Source organism: Spermophilus citellus, assembly GCF_964194105.1.
Source record: "Spermophilus citellus genome assembly, chromosome: 2".
NCBI lineage: Eukaryota > Metazoa > Chordata > Mammalia > Rodentia > Sciuridae > Spermophilus > Spermophilus citellus.
Genome location: NC_138183.1, coordinates 156,694,809 through 156,710,913, shown reverse-complemented (window position 1 = coordinate 156,710,913; position 16,105 = coordinate 156,694,809). Strand labels below are relative to the sequence as shown.

The 16,105-nt window shown below is 38.8% G+C and overlaps 1 protein-coding gene across 1 annotated transcript in view; it reads right to left on the bottom strand.

Annotated features, from left to right (window-relative positions):
- Window positions 1-16,105, bottom strand: part of LOC308642889 (centromere/kinetochore protein zw10 homolog) — a 332,905-nt gene that overhangs the window by 18,843 nt on the left and 297,957 nt on the right. The gene's annotated exons all lie outside the window — the stretch shown is intronic.

The following is a 16,105-nucleotide window of genomic DNA, read 5'->3' as shown; positions in this document are numbered from 1 at the left end:
TGCCTCAGTTTCCTGCACCGATGGGGTGCTGAGTTGCTGCTTGGGATCCCTGGAGGAGTTCTTGCCTTAACTTGCTCTTCATTTCCTTACCTGCTGATTCTGTCTATTCTGAAAGTTCAGGTCTCTATTTCTATTTTTTTTTAACCTACATTTCAGTTTGGTCAAATCTCATACACAATTCCCTTCCCAGATCTCTCTTATAAACAATGGGGCATAACTGGTATATTTTAATCCCAAAATGGCATCTGAAAGTGCTCTGCAATGCCGCCAAGCCAGCACTTTCAGAAGCATCTGACGATATTAATTTCAGTCTATTTCCTGAGGTTTGCAGGAAACTAAAATGTAGAAAGTGCTGTGGCAAAAAATTAAAGCTTCATGGAAGGGGAAAAAAAAAAGGAAGATTGACAGGAAACGAGGCTTCAATAGGACAGCTTGCAGAGTAGTGCTGTCCTCTTTTCTGCATATCAACATATGCATAGGGAAAAATAGCTCTCTCCCCCTTGCAGCTCTGCAATTGGGAATGGGCTTTGCCTACACACGGTAGGTAGGTAGCAATTGAGGGTAAATATACACAAGGGACTGAGCTCTAGGTCCTTTTGACTGAGCTGTAAATCACTGTTGGTGACCTGACTTCCATTACAAACAAAGAGGCATCTGATTTTGTCCATTAAAAAAACATCTAAGGACATACTGAGATCAGTTTTTCTACAGCCCATGATTATTTGTGCTACTTGATTTTCCTATCTCCCCCTCCCTATTTTTGTTTTTAATACATCTGAATCTGATATTTTAAATTCAGACCTTTTGGGGAAGAAATTCCTTCTAAATTTTCCATGTCAATGATAATTTAAACTCTACCCCCAAATATAGTATCTTTTATTTGAAAAGCATCTTCCCTTGTCTGTTTTCCTTTTCTTCTGATGATAGTGTCCTGGTTTACTTGACTGCTTGAAGCAAGCCTTCCCCAGCTGGACTTCTTCCAAGGGTCTCTTCCTGTTTTTCGCCAGTAGGTGGACACAGTCCTGTTCAGCACATATCCAAGATTGCTAGCCTTTTTTTTTTTTTTTTTTTTTTGGATTTGTTTAGGAATGATTATTTATTACAGTATTGTGTATTCTTGTTCTGTTTGAACTATCATTGCCCTCAGATAGCCCTTGTTCTTATACCTGCAAGGGCTTCTGGACTCTCTTTTTTGATTCTTTTATCCTGTTAAAAATATATATATATATTTTTTTTAATTTTATTGTTGGTTGTTCAAAACATTACATAGTTCTTAATATACCATATTTCACAGATTGATTCAAGTGGGTTATGAACTCCCATTTTTACCCCGTACACAGATTGCTGTGTCACATCAGTTACATTTCCATTGATTTACAAATTGCCTTTCTAGTGACTGATGTATTCTGCTGTCTATCCCATTCTCCACTATCCCCCCTCCCCTCCCCTCCCCTCCCCTTCTCTCTCTCCACCCCTTCTAGGTCTATTCCCTAAAGACCTAACAAGAGCATGCTACAGGGACACTGCTACATCGATGTTCATAGCAGCACAATTCACGATAGCAAGATTGTGGAACCAACCTAGAAGCCCTTCAATAGATGAATGGATTAAAAAATGTGGCATTTATACACAGTGGAGTATTACTCTGCATTAAGAAATGACAAAATCATAGAATTTGGAGGGAAATGGATGGCATTAGAGCAGATTATGCTAAGTGAAGCTAGCCAATCCTTAAAAAACAAATGCCAAATGTCTTCTTTGATATAAGGGGAGTAACCAAGGACAGGGTAGAGACGAAGAGCTGGAGAAGAAGATTAACATTAAACAGGGATGATAGGCGGGAGGGAAAGGGAGAGTTAAGGGAAATTGCATGGAATTGGAAGGTGAGCCTAAGGGTTATACACAACTACAAATAAGAGGAAAGGAGGAGTAGGAGAAAAATTATATAAGTGGAAGATTGCTAGCCTTTTGACCAGAGAACCTTGCCTGGACTTAGGAAACTCCATAAAGAATTAACACGTGAGTGCTTGGTTGGTCACTCCCAAATTTTGTGAAGATAAGGGGAAGGACAAAATGCCATATCATGCCAATGGGAAAAATGGTTTAGCTTCTCACCTGCATGGGTGACATGATTTTAAAAGCAACATCTAATCATTTTTATCTTCTGGAGCTGTCTTTGCTTGTTGCTATGGGATTGGCAAGGGCGAGATGACAGAACCTGGAGGTGCTTGTAGGTCTGTGTCTTTGGGGATGGATTTTAGGGAAAGACCAAAGAGCCCTTGAAGTCCTTGCATGAGGCACTGGGTCCCACAAGATGGGCATTCTGAGGGACCTACATTGTCAGCAAGTGAGTTTATAAAGAGATTTCCTAGGGGAAGCAATGGAGGAAGGGAGACCTTGTAGAAGGCGCCTGGGTTGGGTTGAATTGAGACATGACACACCCTGGAGCTAGATCTTCTCTGGCCTTTCTGTATTGCAGCCCAAATGACACTTTCTTTTCTTTTCTTCAAATTTATAAGTGCAAGACATGCCCAAATGCCACCACGGATAGTGTTAAGCCTGTTATGGTTTGTTGTTCCTGAGACAAGGTGAGAGGTGAGGTGGTGAGAAAACAGTTCTTCCTCACCCCTAGCTGTAAGTCTGAACTGAGACAGCGAATCCAGTTCAGCAAATGCCTGGGACTGTGATGGCCCCTTTAAGGACATAATATATTTATTATCTCTATCAAATATCCCAGTACATGTGGGCTGTTTCTATTACAATCTCTGTGGAATGAATGAGAAACAGAGGCAGTGAGAGGTTAAGTGATTTTCCCATGGCCAAGTGGTAAAGTGGGAGGGATGGGGGATTGGCAGCCACTAAAATCCGTTCTCAGGAAAGTGCATGATTAATTGTAAACTGCTGTGCAAACTTTGCTTCTTCTTGTTATTCTCAGATTGGAAGCCAGGACGTGTGATGAGGAATAACAATGACAATTAGGTTGGCTGAGTGAATAAAAGACTTTGGAAAAGTCCCCTGCATTCCTGTGGCCTTTGTTCCTCTGTGGTATGTGCCCAGATTATGTCACTGTGTTAATCTGAATCCTGATACTGCATTGGCAAGCCACGGTGATGAGCGACATGGGAGACAGGGGGCCAGGGCCTAGGGTGGCCCTCAGAGATGTCTGCAAGGGGAAGGAGGGAGGGGCTAAGTGGCTTCTCCAAGGAGTGGAGAAGGAGGTTTCCTTCGGAAACTGAGCGTTCAAGACTCTGAGGAGCTGGATGGAGGTGTACCTACATCCCTGGCTCCTGTCTCACCTACCTGCTCAAACATTGGGACATTTAGTCCTGGTTTGATGGTTACTGGCACAGAAGTTAAAGGCCATTGGGGAAGGGGGAATAGAAAGCTTTTTCTGAGCTGAAAAGTAAGTGTGGGTTTGGCCTATTGATCTGAGCACAATAGACAGTTTTCATAATTTGACGCCTATGTTGTCAGACACACAAAGCCATTTGCTCCATCACAAGTGCAGTAAATACAATTTGGGAGTGTGTGAGTGGCAGGGGTGAGCCAAGAGAAGGGACAGTGGGTGGAAACTGAAGTTCAGAGTTTGGATGAAGGAGCTCTCAAGATTCCAAACACCTTATGACTCTAGCTAATAGCAATGCATTTTTAATTTAAAATTTGCCAAGAGAATTGACTTTAACAATTTCCACTACAAAAAAATGTGTGTGGGGGGGGGGAGTATGTGAAACAATGCATATGTTAAATTTGCTTAATTCAGTCTTTTCACAATGTATATATATATTTTGAAACATAATGTTGTGTACCAAAAATACATACAACTTTTGTCAATTAAAAAAGGGAGAAAAGTCCCACTATTCCCTTTATTCGAATCAGTTCTCTAAAAACTGCTATTTTTATAAAAATGTCATGATAAAAGAAAAAAATCTCACAATAGAAAACAACCTTTTTTTGAAAAATATAAACAATGTAATTATTCTGTGCTTTTCTGTAATATTTTTGTCATCATCATATAAATATATGCATATGTTGGAAAAGCTGAAAATTCAAAAAAGATTCACTAAGATTATTAATAATAAGATAACTACTTGAAATTTGCTATGTTCTAATATTTTCCTATGTACAGTCTTCAACATAATTGAGCTAAAAGATTGCTTTATATTATGAATATTCACCCATTAAAGAGTCTATGTTTTTTTTTAAAAAAAAATATGTAAACCTTATCAAAAAGCTTGTATTTTCAAGTTATCTTTTTCAGAGCAGATTTGGGCCACTCTCTTCTACTTCATCCAATAATCCAGAATCATGGCTTCCACAAACACCTCTCTCATAAGAGCTTGGGGGACCGTGCTCGTCTGAACTGGTTGTTCTTGGTTTCAGATGCTCTGGGACTTATATGCCTCCACCTTCCTTGGAGTATTCTAATGGGAGCTGGGTGCAGCACAGTTGCCTGCGAGGGACCAGCTGTGGTAAGTCTTAGAGGCTGACTGGTGATTGAGTGTTCTGTGATCTCCCATAATGAGCTGCTTCTATTTGGGACCAGGGAAAATCATTTTAAAAGCTGAAACCTTTTGAAGTAACAAGTGGCCACTTTTTTCTCTTCTCATTTCAGCCATGCTGAGTTTTAGTTCAGAGAGGTTGCTAAGGGACCTCTCCATCATAAGTCTGGAAACCCTCTATACTTAAAGATTATTTTACAGATTTCCTGAAAGTAAAAGGAAAATAGGAAGAGTAAAAACTTGATGTTTTTCAAATGCTTGACTTTTGAGGCACATGCCAGTGCTATAATTTCTGCAGGAATATTTCTGGCAAGACACTTTCCTTCTTATTCCCCAGTACTCCTTCATTCTGCCACTCTGACTTCCCAAGCCACAGTCCTTTTACCCCCATACATTGGCTCAGGATTCCCACTTGACTTCCAAACTTCCATTCTTTTTCTTGTTTATTATCACATGTCCCCATTATATTAGAGGGAGACACTAGGCTCCATCTTGCAGAGTCTGGGAACAAAGACCCTACAGTAGATGGGGAGAAATCAGCTGCTAGAACGGTCACTTCATGACTAGGGAGCATGCATAGGGTAGACCTACACTGCCCAACATAGTAGCTACTACCCTCGTGTGGCAGTTTATGTTTAAATCAATTAAAATGAAATAAAATTAACAATACTCAAACCAGTCACTTGTCAAGTCCCTAAGAGCCACATGTGGCTAGTGGTGACTGTACTGGATACTATAGATTTTAGAGACCATTATTTCTATCAGTACAGAAAATTCTATGGGATAGAATTGGTCTAGTTTCTTTGCACAATCAGATTTAAGCTGGTGCTGTAGGGATAAAGACTTTTATTCAGAGTTTGTCCCTTATGAATGAAAGTCACAGAAATGGTCAAATCTTGTTTTTCTAACAGTAATACCATTGAGTGGTGTAATCCACAGATGAAAAAATTAATAGTGTTCCTATCTATGTCTCCAAGTCCTAATGAAAGATGAAGGAACTTTACTGTATTTGGAAATAAATGATTGGGCATCAATTGAGCATGGTTGTGATGGGGCAGAATTGTGTCTTTCCCCCAAATTTCTGTGTCTAAACTCTAATCCCCAGTGTCACTGTCTTTGGAGACAGGTCTTTGAGAGGGTGAGAAAGGTAAAATGAGGTCATAAGAATGGGATCCTGATCAAATATGACCAATGCCTTTATAAGAAAAGGAGGAGACACAGAGCGTTCTCTCTCTCTCTCTCTCTCTCTCTCTCTCTCTCTCTCTCTCTCTCTCTCTCTTCTCTCTCTCTCTCTCTTTCTCTCTTTCTCCTCCCTCTGCCCTTGAACACAAAGATGTCACATGATTATTGAGTGCCCAGCAACAAGACAGAGGGTGTACTGACCCAGCAAGACAGCCCTCATCAGAAACTAGTCATGCTGGCACACTTATATCTGACTTTTGGCCTCCAGAACTGTGAGGAAATAAATTGATGTTGTTTACTGCCACCCAGTTTATGGTATTTTGTTATGGTAGCTTGAACAGACTAATATAGTAAACTTGTATTTGGGTCATTGCTACTAATAATGGCCAGCATTTGTATAGCATTTTGCCAGGTGATTTTAATGTATCTTGTTTGCTTCTCACAAAAGCCTTTGAAGTTGCTATTAATATTATGATTTTAGAGATGAAGAAATAGAGAGCTGAGAATGCTTAAATAATCTGGGGTCACAGTGAGACTAGAACTCAGGGCTCTGAACCCCAGGCCTGTTCTCTGGCCACTCCAATATATTGTTTTGAATGTCTGTGACTGTCCAGAACAGACTGAGTCTGGCAACTCTGAACATGAGGGCTTATTCCTGGCTGTTCTCACACTTGGATATGTTCAACAGAAATAACTGAGGGATCAAGAATGTGCAAATCAGTATCACAAAGTTAACAAAGAATTTGTTTCCAGAAAATTAAAGAATATAATCCTACAAATACACTTTAAAAACATTTACTTGCAAATGCCATGATTTTATTCCCTTTTATTGCTGAGTAATATTCCATTGTGTATAAATGGCACATTTTTTTAAAATCCATTCATCTACTGAAGGGCATCTAGGTTGGTTCCACAATTTAGCTCCTGTGAATTGTGCTGCTATAATATTGATGTGGCTGTGTCCCTGTAGTAAGCTGTTTTTAAGTCCTTTGGGTATAGACAAAGAGAGGGATAGCTGGATCAAATGGTGGTTCCATTCCCAATTTTCCAAGGAATCTCCATACTGCTTTCCATGTTGGCTGCAACTATCTGCAGTCTCACCAGCAGTGTATGAGTGTGCCTTTTCTCCCACATCCTCGCCAACATTTACTGTTGTTTGTATTCATAATAGCTGCCATTCTGACTGGAGTGAGATGAATCTTAGAGTAGTTTTGATTGTATTTCTCTAATTGCTAGCGATGATGAACATTTTTTCATATATTGGTTGATTGATTGTATATCATCTTCTGAGAAGTGTCTGTTCAGGCCCTTGGTCCATTTATTGATTGGGTTATTTGTTTTTTTTTTTTTGGTGTTAATTTTTTGAGTTCTTTATATACCCTAGAGATTAAAGATGTGTGAGGGGTTGGACGGAGTTGGAGGAGTTAATGCTAAGTGAAGTTAGCCAATCCCCCCAAATCAAATGCTGAATGTTTTCTCTGATATAAGGAGGCTGATTCATAGAGGGGTACGGAGGGGGAGCATGGGAAGAATAGATGAACTCTAGATAGGGCAGAGGGGTGGGAGGGGAAGGGAGGGGACATGGGGTTATAAATGTTGGTGAAATCTGATGGTCATCATTATCCGAAGTACATATATGAAGACACGAATTGGTGTGAATATACTTTGTATACAAGCAGAGATATGAAAAATCATGCTCTATATGTGTAATATGAATTGTAATGCATTCCACTGTCCTATGTAAATTTAAAAAGTTAATAAAAAATGAAGAAAAAATAAATATTTTAGTGGCTAAATTAAAAAAAAAACACCAAATACACTTAAAAAACAAAACAAAAACAAATTGATGAGGACATGAAGAAATCTACAAAAGAGGAAATTCCAAGAACCAAAAAATAATTTTAAATGTAAAAATTTGTTAGTAAAAAATAAAAAATACATGTTAAAACAAAGGGAGGTCATATTTCTTACTATCTAGTTAGAAACAAAGTGTAAAATTCTTGTAATATCAAACATTGGAGAGGAAACAGGAACAGTCATAAACTGGGGATACAAGCATAACTTAGTGCAGGCTCCTTGGAGAATAATTCATCAATATCTAGTAAAGTTGAAGATAAACATGACTACATTCCAGTGTGTGTTTATCTAACTTTTAAATGTCCATTCTAGAGAAAGTCTTGTACCTGTAGCAAGCAGATATGTTCAAAGTCATTCATTATAGTTTTATTAGTGATCAAGAAAAATTGTACACAGTTAAATGTTCATCAATAAAGTAATGGATAAATTGTAGTCCATTAATATAAAGAAATATTCTCTAGCAGTTAAAATGGGCTAGATTTACATACATTCAATGAAGATACATTTCAAAAACTTGATGTTGAATGAAAAAGGCAAGTTAAAAATACGTGTGCAGATATCATTTATATAAAAATTAAGAACAAAACATTACATATGGGTTATAAATATATAAGTAGTAAAAATACCAAGGTTATGGTTTGGATCTGGAGTGTCCCCCAGATACTCATGTTTCCAGAAGTGGGGCTTTGGGGATCATATGATTGGATCATGAGGGCTCTGACCTTGTCAATGGATTGATTCATTGAGGACTGAATGGACTACTGGGAGGAGGGAGTAGTTGGGAGAAGCGACCACTGGCAGTTTTTCCTGGAAGGTTACCTTGTCCTGCGGCCCCTTCCCCTCTCTGTTTCCGAGATGCCATGAGCTGAGCAGCTTTCCTCCACCATTCCCTCCTGCCATGCTGTTTTGCCTCGCCTCAGGCCCGAAGCAATGAAGCTGGTGGATCATGGACGAAAACATCTGAAGTGGTGAGTCAAAGTAAATCCTTCCTCCTCTAAATTGTTCTTGTCAGGTATTTGGGATAAAAGCCGACTAACACAAGACGTAATCAAAATCTCCCTTCAAGATGGTGATTACTCCTAGGAGGAAGGAAAATGAATGGTGTAGATGAGGGTTCAATTACATGTATTCTTATTTTGAAATTCTTTCTAAAATGGGTAGAAAAAAGGCACTTAATGTGTCAAATGGTTTGTACATGAGTATATGTTAATCATTCTCTTTGCTTATTTATTGATTTAGTACTACAGGGGGTTGAACCCAGGGGTGCTTGACCACTGAGCTACACCCCCAGCCATTTTTATTTTTTTTTTTTATTTTAAAAACAGTTCCTGCTAATTTTTGAGATAGGATGGCCTCAAATTTATGATCCTCCTGCTGCAGCCTCCCATGTATCTGGGATTACAGGTGTGTGTCACTCAATGCATCCTGCCTCTGTGCTTTTATATGTATCTAAATTTTTTCATTATTTAAAATCTCAAGACACTTTGCAAGATGGGTGCCATCCTGACCATTTAATATTTAATATTAGCACTCTCACCCTACCCTAGCTCCCCTCACTAGTACAGAAAGAGGCAACCAGAGACATTGCCTTCTAGGGGCCCCAGAAAGCTGAGGGCATTCAGGGGTATAAATTCTAGGTGGGAAGCAGGATCAAGCACCTTGCCCACTCTGTGCTAAACAGACTGAGCAGGGAAGAAGCTGTCTCTCTCCACATAGACTAGAATTTGCTCCATGACTTACGATTTGGCTCTAACATTCACTTAACATCCCCAAAAAACAGACTCCAAACTTCAAACTTCAAACTAATTTTTAAAAGCAATTACAGTGTGAGACTCAGGCAATTATTTTCTTGAGTCTCCAGAAAGCTTGATATTGCTAAAAGTGGTTTATTTTATGGGGATAAAAGAATAAAAAAATTAATTAGTGGTTTTCATCAGTCACCCAGGTGACACACAACTTTTCCTTTGAAAAACAACTGGGGACATCTTTGCCATTCAACATTCCCCCCTTCATCCCTGCCTACCTTCTCCCTACTCTGGTTTCTAGGATCTCCAGAATTTTCAGAAACAGTTGTGTGATGTGATTGAGTATCACATGTTGAGTACATTTTACTCATCTTCCTAAAATCTGTCTTTTCTAAATTCTTGACAGCTGACCAACCACTGAGTGAATAAATGCATATTTACTTAGTGACCAATATGTGTCAGATATTTGCTCACTACTTATTTCATTTGATTTTATTGGATTCTTATAGTAATTCTCTAATATGGGTGTAGCCGTTAATATTTTCCCCATCACAGAATTTAGAAAACTGAATCTTAGAAAGCATAAATGACTCACTGCACTGGATCTCAGTGTAACATCCTGGGTTACAGTTCTGGATCTATTAATCATGACTTATGTGATCCTGTTTGGATCACTTTACCTGCCTTTGTTTTTTATTCCTGAAATGAAGGGGTGAGGTTAGATGATGTTCAACTTCCTCCTAATTCTAAGCTCCATTCTATGGCAATTTTATTATACAAAAAGAACAGAAGACACAGCTTATCTTTAACATCGTAATTTTTTTCCGTAATTCTTTGTGGTCAACAATTCAAAGAAGAGTTGGCCAACTGAAAAATGATCAGTGAACACTAAATGTCCTGGTCAACCAAATGCTCAATAGAGTCATGATTTCTTTGGGTGGGCCTCCTAGCTGGCTGTCTGTTTTCTGAAATACTGGTGCATTTGTCGATCAGCCTCTGTTATTACAATTACTGAACGTGTATTAAACACAATGAATTGAGAGCTATAAAAGACTTCATGCACATTAAACAGTTGAAAAGCAATACCTTAAGCTGTGTCACATATGTTACTTTAAAATACTCTTAATTCAGAGATGAAGGGATCTCCGGTCATAAAACTGGGGTATCAGTTCCTTTCCTTCTAGTCATTTGTCCATGGTGCCAAGTTGATATCAGGACTGAAGTTGGATAATTCAGGGTCTGGGGAAAAATACATTTTTTTAAAATGGAAGGATGGGTATCTATTTACTTCAGTGGTAATTCTGGCTTTAGTGAGACTGTAGGGGTTGAACTTGAGTGCATCCTAAAGAAGAGGAACAGTCTGTACATTGTAGCAGAAGGTGGTGTGTGTGGGGGGGAGAGGTAGAGTACTAAGACCTAAGTGGGTCTTGATAAAGGCCAAATAAATGCTGGAATAAGTCTTACCTGAATGAAGAAAAAGATAACAGGGGGATGGTCTATAATGAGAAATGATGTTTGTCACTATATCATACACAATGTCAGTTTAAGAATAAAGATATTGGCATTAGGCTACTTGAATGGGATTCTGGCTCTTTCATATACCAGCTTTTAACAGATCATTTAACACCTGAACTTTAGTTTCCTCATCTATAGTATCTACTTCATAGAATTGTTATGAAAATTAAATGAGAAGATCCCTTTGTCTTTTAGCCTCCAACATTCAATATATGTTCTTTAAAAAAATTCCTCTTTTAGCATTAAATTATCAATAAAAGTTATTTACTACTGACATAGGACTAGGGAACATGGACATTGCCTTCAGAGGAAACTGGTGAAGATTTTGAATATGTTGATTTTAGGGTACCAGCAGAATGCAATTGGATTTAAATAGAAGCAGGAGGATGGTTTGGAGGTCATAATGATGATCTGGGTATGAGGTAATTGGGTCATGGCTTGGGATGATGTTAATGAGAATAATAAGGGAAAGGGTAAAAGGGACAGACATTTCAGGATTTAAAAATTTCATGAGTAAAGAGGACAAAAAAAGATATATGCGTCAAAAATGACTTCTAGTTGTTGGACTCAGCCTACTCGGACAGAAGCATCATTGAATAAATGGAGAAACAGGTTTTAAGGAAGAACTCACCTGGGATTTATTAATCAGTGTTGAAGGTATGGTGGGCCATCTCAATGGATCTCTCCAGGTGGCCATACGAACCCTGGGCTGATGAGGGAGAACTGACTGCATCGATTATTTGAGGGGCAATCCTGTATGCCCTAAATTTCATTTGTATACTTCTTACATTTCCTCCCTGTGGTATTGTTTATGAAATATTTTACTTCAATTTGACTTAAACTGATTTATTTGGCTTCCCCTAAGCAGTATTATCTGTGAAATCTCAGACTTTATATGCCAGTTACAGTTTGTCTAATACACATTAAAATAAAATCATAACGGTTTAAATAGAAATATTCACCCATATACCTCCTAAAATCATTCCCAGTACCATCATTGTTATACATATATTTTTGTGAAACAGGAATAAAAATGAAAATTAAAGCCACAGAAAACATTGATTTTTCTCCTCAAAACAGAATAACAAAAAGATCAGAAAGCTAAAGTGAGGGGGGAAATGTGGCCAAAGAACTACAAAGAAATGAGTGTGGGAGAACCAGGGTAATGTAACGTCAGGCCAATAGGTTGAGGATAGAGCAAAAGTGTGGTTGTGTGAAAATTTCAATAAAGGATGTTAAAAAGTTGCCATTATCTAGAAGAATTTTGAAAAAGCCATGATATGAAGAATCAAACAACCAAACACTGGTAAGGTGGGTCAGATTCTGGATATATTTTGTGTGATTTGCAAAAGAGAAGAGAGAAGAATACCCTCATGTTTGGGGTCTAAGCACTGGGAATATTATAGCTATTATTAACTGAGTTATGGAATATTCTAGATGGTCCAAATTTGAGAGTGGATGGGGAGATTAAAAATTCCAGTTTGAACATGTTGAGTTTGAGATGTATATTAGTTTTCTGTGAGAAGATTTAGAGAAGATGGTAGGCTAAATAAACCTGAAGTTTGTGGTTCAGGAATAGAGAGAGAATTTGGGAACTTCAAAATAGAGATCACTATAATTAACTTCACAAAACTAAATGCTTTTTTGTATTAGAATAAACTTGGTAATGCTATATAACAAATACACCCCCAAATCTTAGTGGCTCATGTCTTCAAATTTTTCTTTCTGATTTAGGCTGCATATTCATGTGGACTGACCACCTCTGATCCACACTTCTTCACTCCAGGAGCCAGGCTGATAAAGCAGGCAGAGAGAAAAGAGAGCTCTGGAAGCCTCTGCATTGGCAATGAAATGTTCCTGTTCAGAAAAGACACTCCATTCTCACTCACAAATCACTGGCCAGAACTAGCCATATGGAATCAGATAAGTCTAAGGCATTAGGAAGTACAAGGGGAAACTAGATCCTACCATGTTCCCAAAAGCCAGAGAGTAGCCATATTTGGAATACTGAGCAGTAATGGTCACCAAGGGAGAAGGCAGGGTGGCTAAAGGATGAGCCTTACACTTGTAAGGAAGCACTTGTACATTCAGAAGTCCAGGGGGAGAGAGGAGCTAGTAAGGAGACAAGAAGGAAAATGAGCTTTTAGTTTGCTGAAATTCCAGTGAAGCTTTCATCATTTGGACTCAGAAATTTCAGAGAAAGAAACAAATGGGTAGAGGTAAGCAAAGTCATGAAACTCCACCAAATGAAACAAAGAAGAAAGGGGAGAGAAAGGAACTTAGAGTTATGTCCAGAATAAAGTACATCAGTACTTTGCACCACATCAAAACAACTGAGAGGCCACAAACACAGGGACAAAGAGTTTCAGCTTTCAAGGGACAAATAGCTCCAGCTGTTACCTTGGATCATATTGCCAAGTCTCCTGACCTCAGTTTCCTTATCTGAAAATGGGTCTTCTCTGAAAATTACATAACATATTGCCTAGTGCAGATCATGTGGGTAACATTCAAGTTGAAGCTGGAGAGTCACCACACTGGTAGGAGTATGAATTGCTTCAGCCACTTTGGAAAACTGGCAGCATCCAGTTAGATAAGAGCTTAACAGATGTCTAATATAGGATCTGTGATTACATCTCTCCTGTGTTAGTCAGCTTTCTATCACTGTGACAAAATGCCTGAGATAATCAACTTAAGAAGAAGAAAGTTTAATTTGGGTTCATGTTTTCCGAAGAAGTTTTGGTCCATGCCCATTTGGCCATGTTATTTGGGCCCCTGAAGGCACAGTATATCATGGTAGAACTGCTTGGTTGGGGAAGACTGTTCTTCTTATGGAAGATGGGAAGCAAAAAAAGAGAGAGGATGAGCTGGGGTCTCAATATTCCCTCCAAGAGCCCACACCCAAAGACTTAACTTCTTCCTTAAGACTCTACCCCTTAATGGTTCTACCACTTCTCTGTAGTGCCATGAGTTGGGAATCAAGCCTTCAACACACGAGCCTTTGGGGGACATTCAAAATCCAAACTATTGCACCTATGTGTTTATAGACCTATGAACATATAAATAGTCCTGTTTAGGACTTACAAATAGTCCTAACAAGAAACAACCACCATTGAATGGTTAAATGAGTTATAGTACATGTCATATAATGTTACTACACCACAATAAGAATGAACACTGTAAATTACATGGATGAACCTCACAACATATGTTGGCAGACACAGAGTACATTCTGCATTATTCCATGTATATAAAGGACAAAAACAGAGAGAAATTAGGATAGCTGCTGAGAGAAGTTAGGATAACTGTTACCCATGGGAGAAGGATGCGTTCCTAGACTGGGTTAGAGGTGGGGTTGGTGGGTAAATTTGTGCATCTGAATTGGGAAAATTAAGCCCCACAGATGATGTGCATTTCTGTTAAAAAGGTAAAATCAAATTGAAGGGAAAAAAAAGAAAGAATAAAATGTATTTGAGCCTATAGGTAAAATGGGTTTACCTGGTTTGTGCAGACACGGGATCCCACTTACTTTATAACTGCCAGTTGCTTCCTGCTCTGCCAAAATGGCTGGTTCCAGCCGCAGGAGTAAATATTTGTATAAATAGGATGCATATCATTTGGTGTGATTGGCAGTTTAATTAGGTACATGTCCTTTCACTGCCATTGTAATTAGATTGGTGGAGAATCCAGAAATTCCAGGTTGTTATATCTGTCTCTTGATTGCTAGATTTAAAAAAAAAAATGTATTTATTGAGGTTATTTACAAGCTGGTGGTCTTGGCGTGGGGAAGGCTGTACTCTCACTGCAGCTAATCTTGTTATGTTAACAAGGAAATTGCAATGCTAAACAAAGAGGTAAAATGGGAGGAACTGCCCCTTTACTCCTTACCTTTTCCACTGAGTGTCAGCTAGTAGCAAAATAAGGGCTCCTGGAACATTAAAACCAGCCTTGAATATAAAAGCACCAGGAAAAAAGCAAGCAAAAGCCCTTGCCAATTTTACAAGGCAATCTCCCTCTCCCTCCCTCTCTCCCCACACATCCCCCACCCCCCGCTTTTTTCTCTTTTTTCCCTCTGCAGTCAGTTTAAAGTGATGTTGTGTCTCTAACTGTTGCTAGACATGAACACAACCCAGATCCAGTAGGGCTTCTCCAACAAGGATGAGTGTAGACACAGATGAGATACTGAAGGGCCACATGGTCCTGTCCCTGTCTGAGCAGGGTTGTTTGGAAATCCTTGCTCAGGAAGCTGTTCACCTGAAGAAGCCTGTCAGGATGGCAAGGAGGGTTTGTTATCTTCCTTTGTCCACCCTGACCCTTCTGGACTCAGCCTATGGTCTCAATGAGTTGATTTTAGTTTCCAAATTTAGGATTTAGGCAATTTCTTTTTTTTTTAAAGAATTTTTATCTCAGATAGTTTTATTTAATTTAGGGTAAGGAATTAAAATCCCATACTTCTTCCAGAATAAACTAAAAACCTGGTTTTGAAATTTCTATGGAGATTTCAACTTAAACCTACACACTTTATAAATATATGACTTTTAGATATTAGCCAACAATATACTATTTGTGATACTAAAGGTACACATGGTAAGCCTTACATGTTGAATCAGAAAATCTTTTGGAGAAGAAAACACAGAGATAAATTTTATCACTAATTCTTAGCTACTCATCATTACATCTTAAACCTAATTTTGATCCTGTCCTCGATGGTCACAATGTTCCTTTCTAAATCACCTTCAACACTGACTTGGAGACAAAGGCAATCTGTTCCATTCATGGAACACTTACTGAGAGCTTACTATGCATCAGGCACTATGCTTGGTACTACAGATAGGGGAATGAATAAGAAACTGCCCTATCTTAAAGGAGTTCATATTGACACAGAAGGGCAAAGATATAATAATGAATGTTAGGGGATAAAAATACGTAGGAATTATAAACAAAGTACAGAGAAGAGAGGAATTGGCTTTAGAGGTGGGAATTCCTAGGAAAGTTTTCCTTAAAAAGACAATGACTGAATTTGGTTTTGAAGGATGAAGATAAGTTTACCTAGTATGCGTATAGACAGAAAGAGTGCAGTGGATGTGGCACAAACACTTGAAACAGACTAGCACATTCTGGGAACAGAGGGTAGAGGCTTGATAGGTTGAGACAAAATATGCCTGGGAAGAAATCTTGGGCATTATCCTGCAGGTGGAGGTTTCTAAGTAGACAGCATGGTGGAATCTCTCTGGCCCCAGTGTGAAGGGAGGACTGGGTGTGTGCCTAGAGATAGGGATGCTATGCCCTCGAGGAAGGTTGGAATAATCA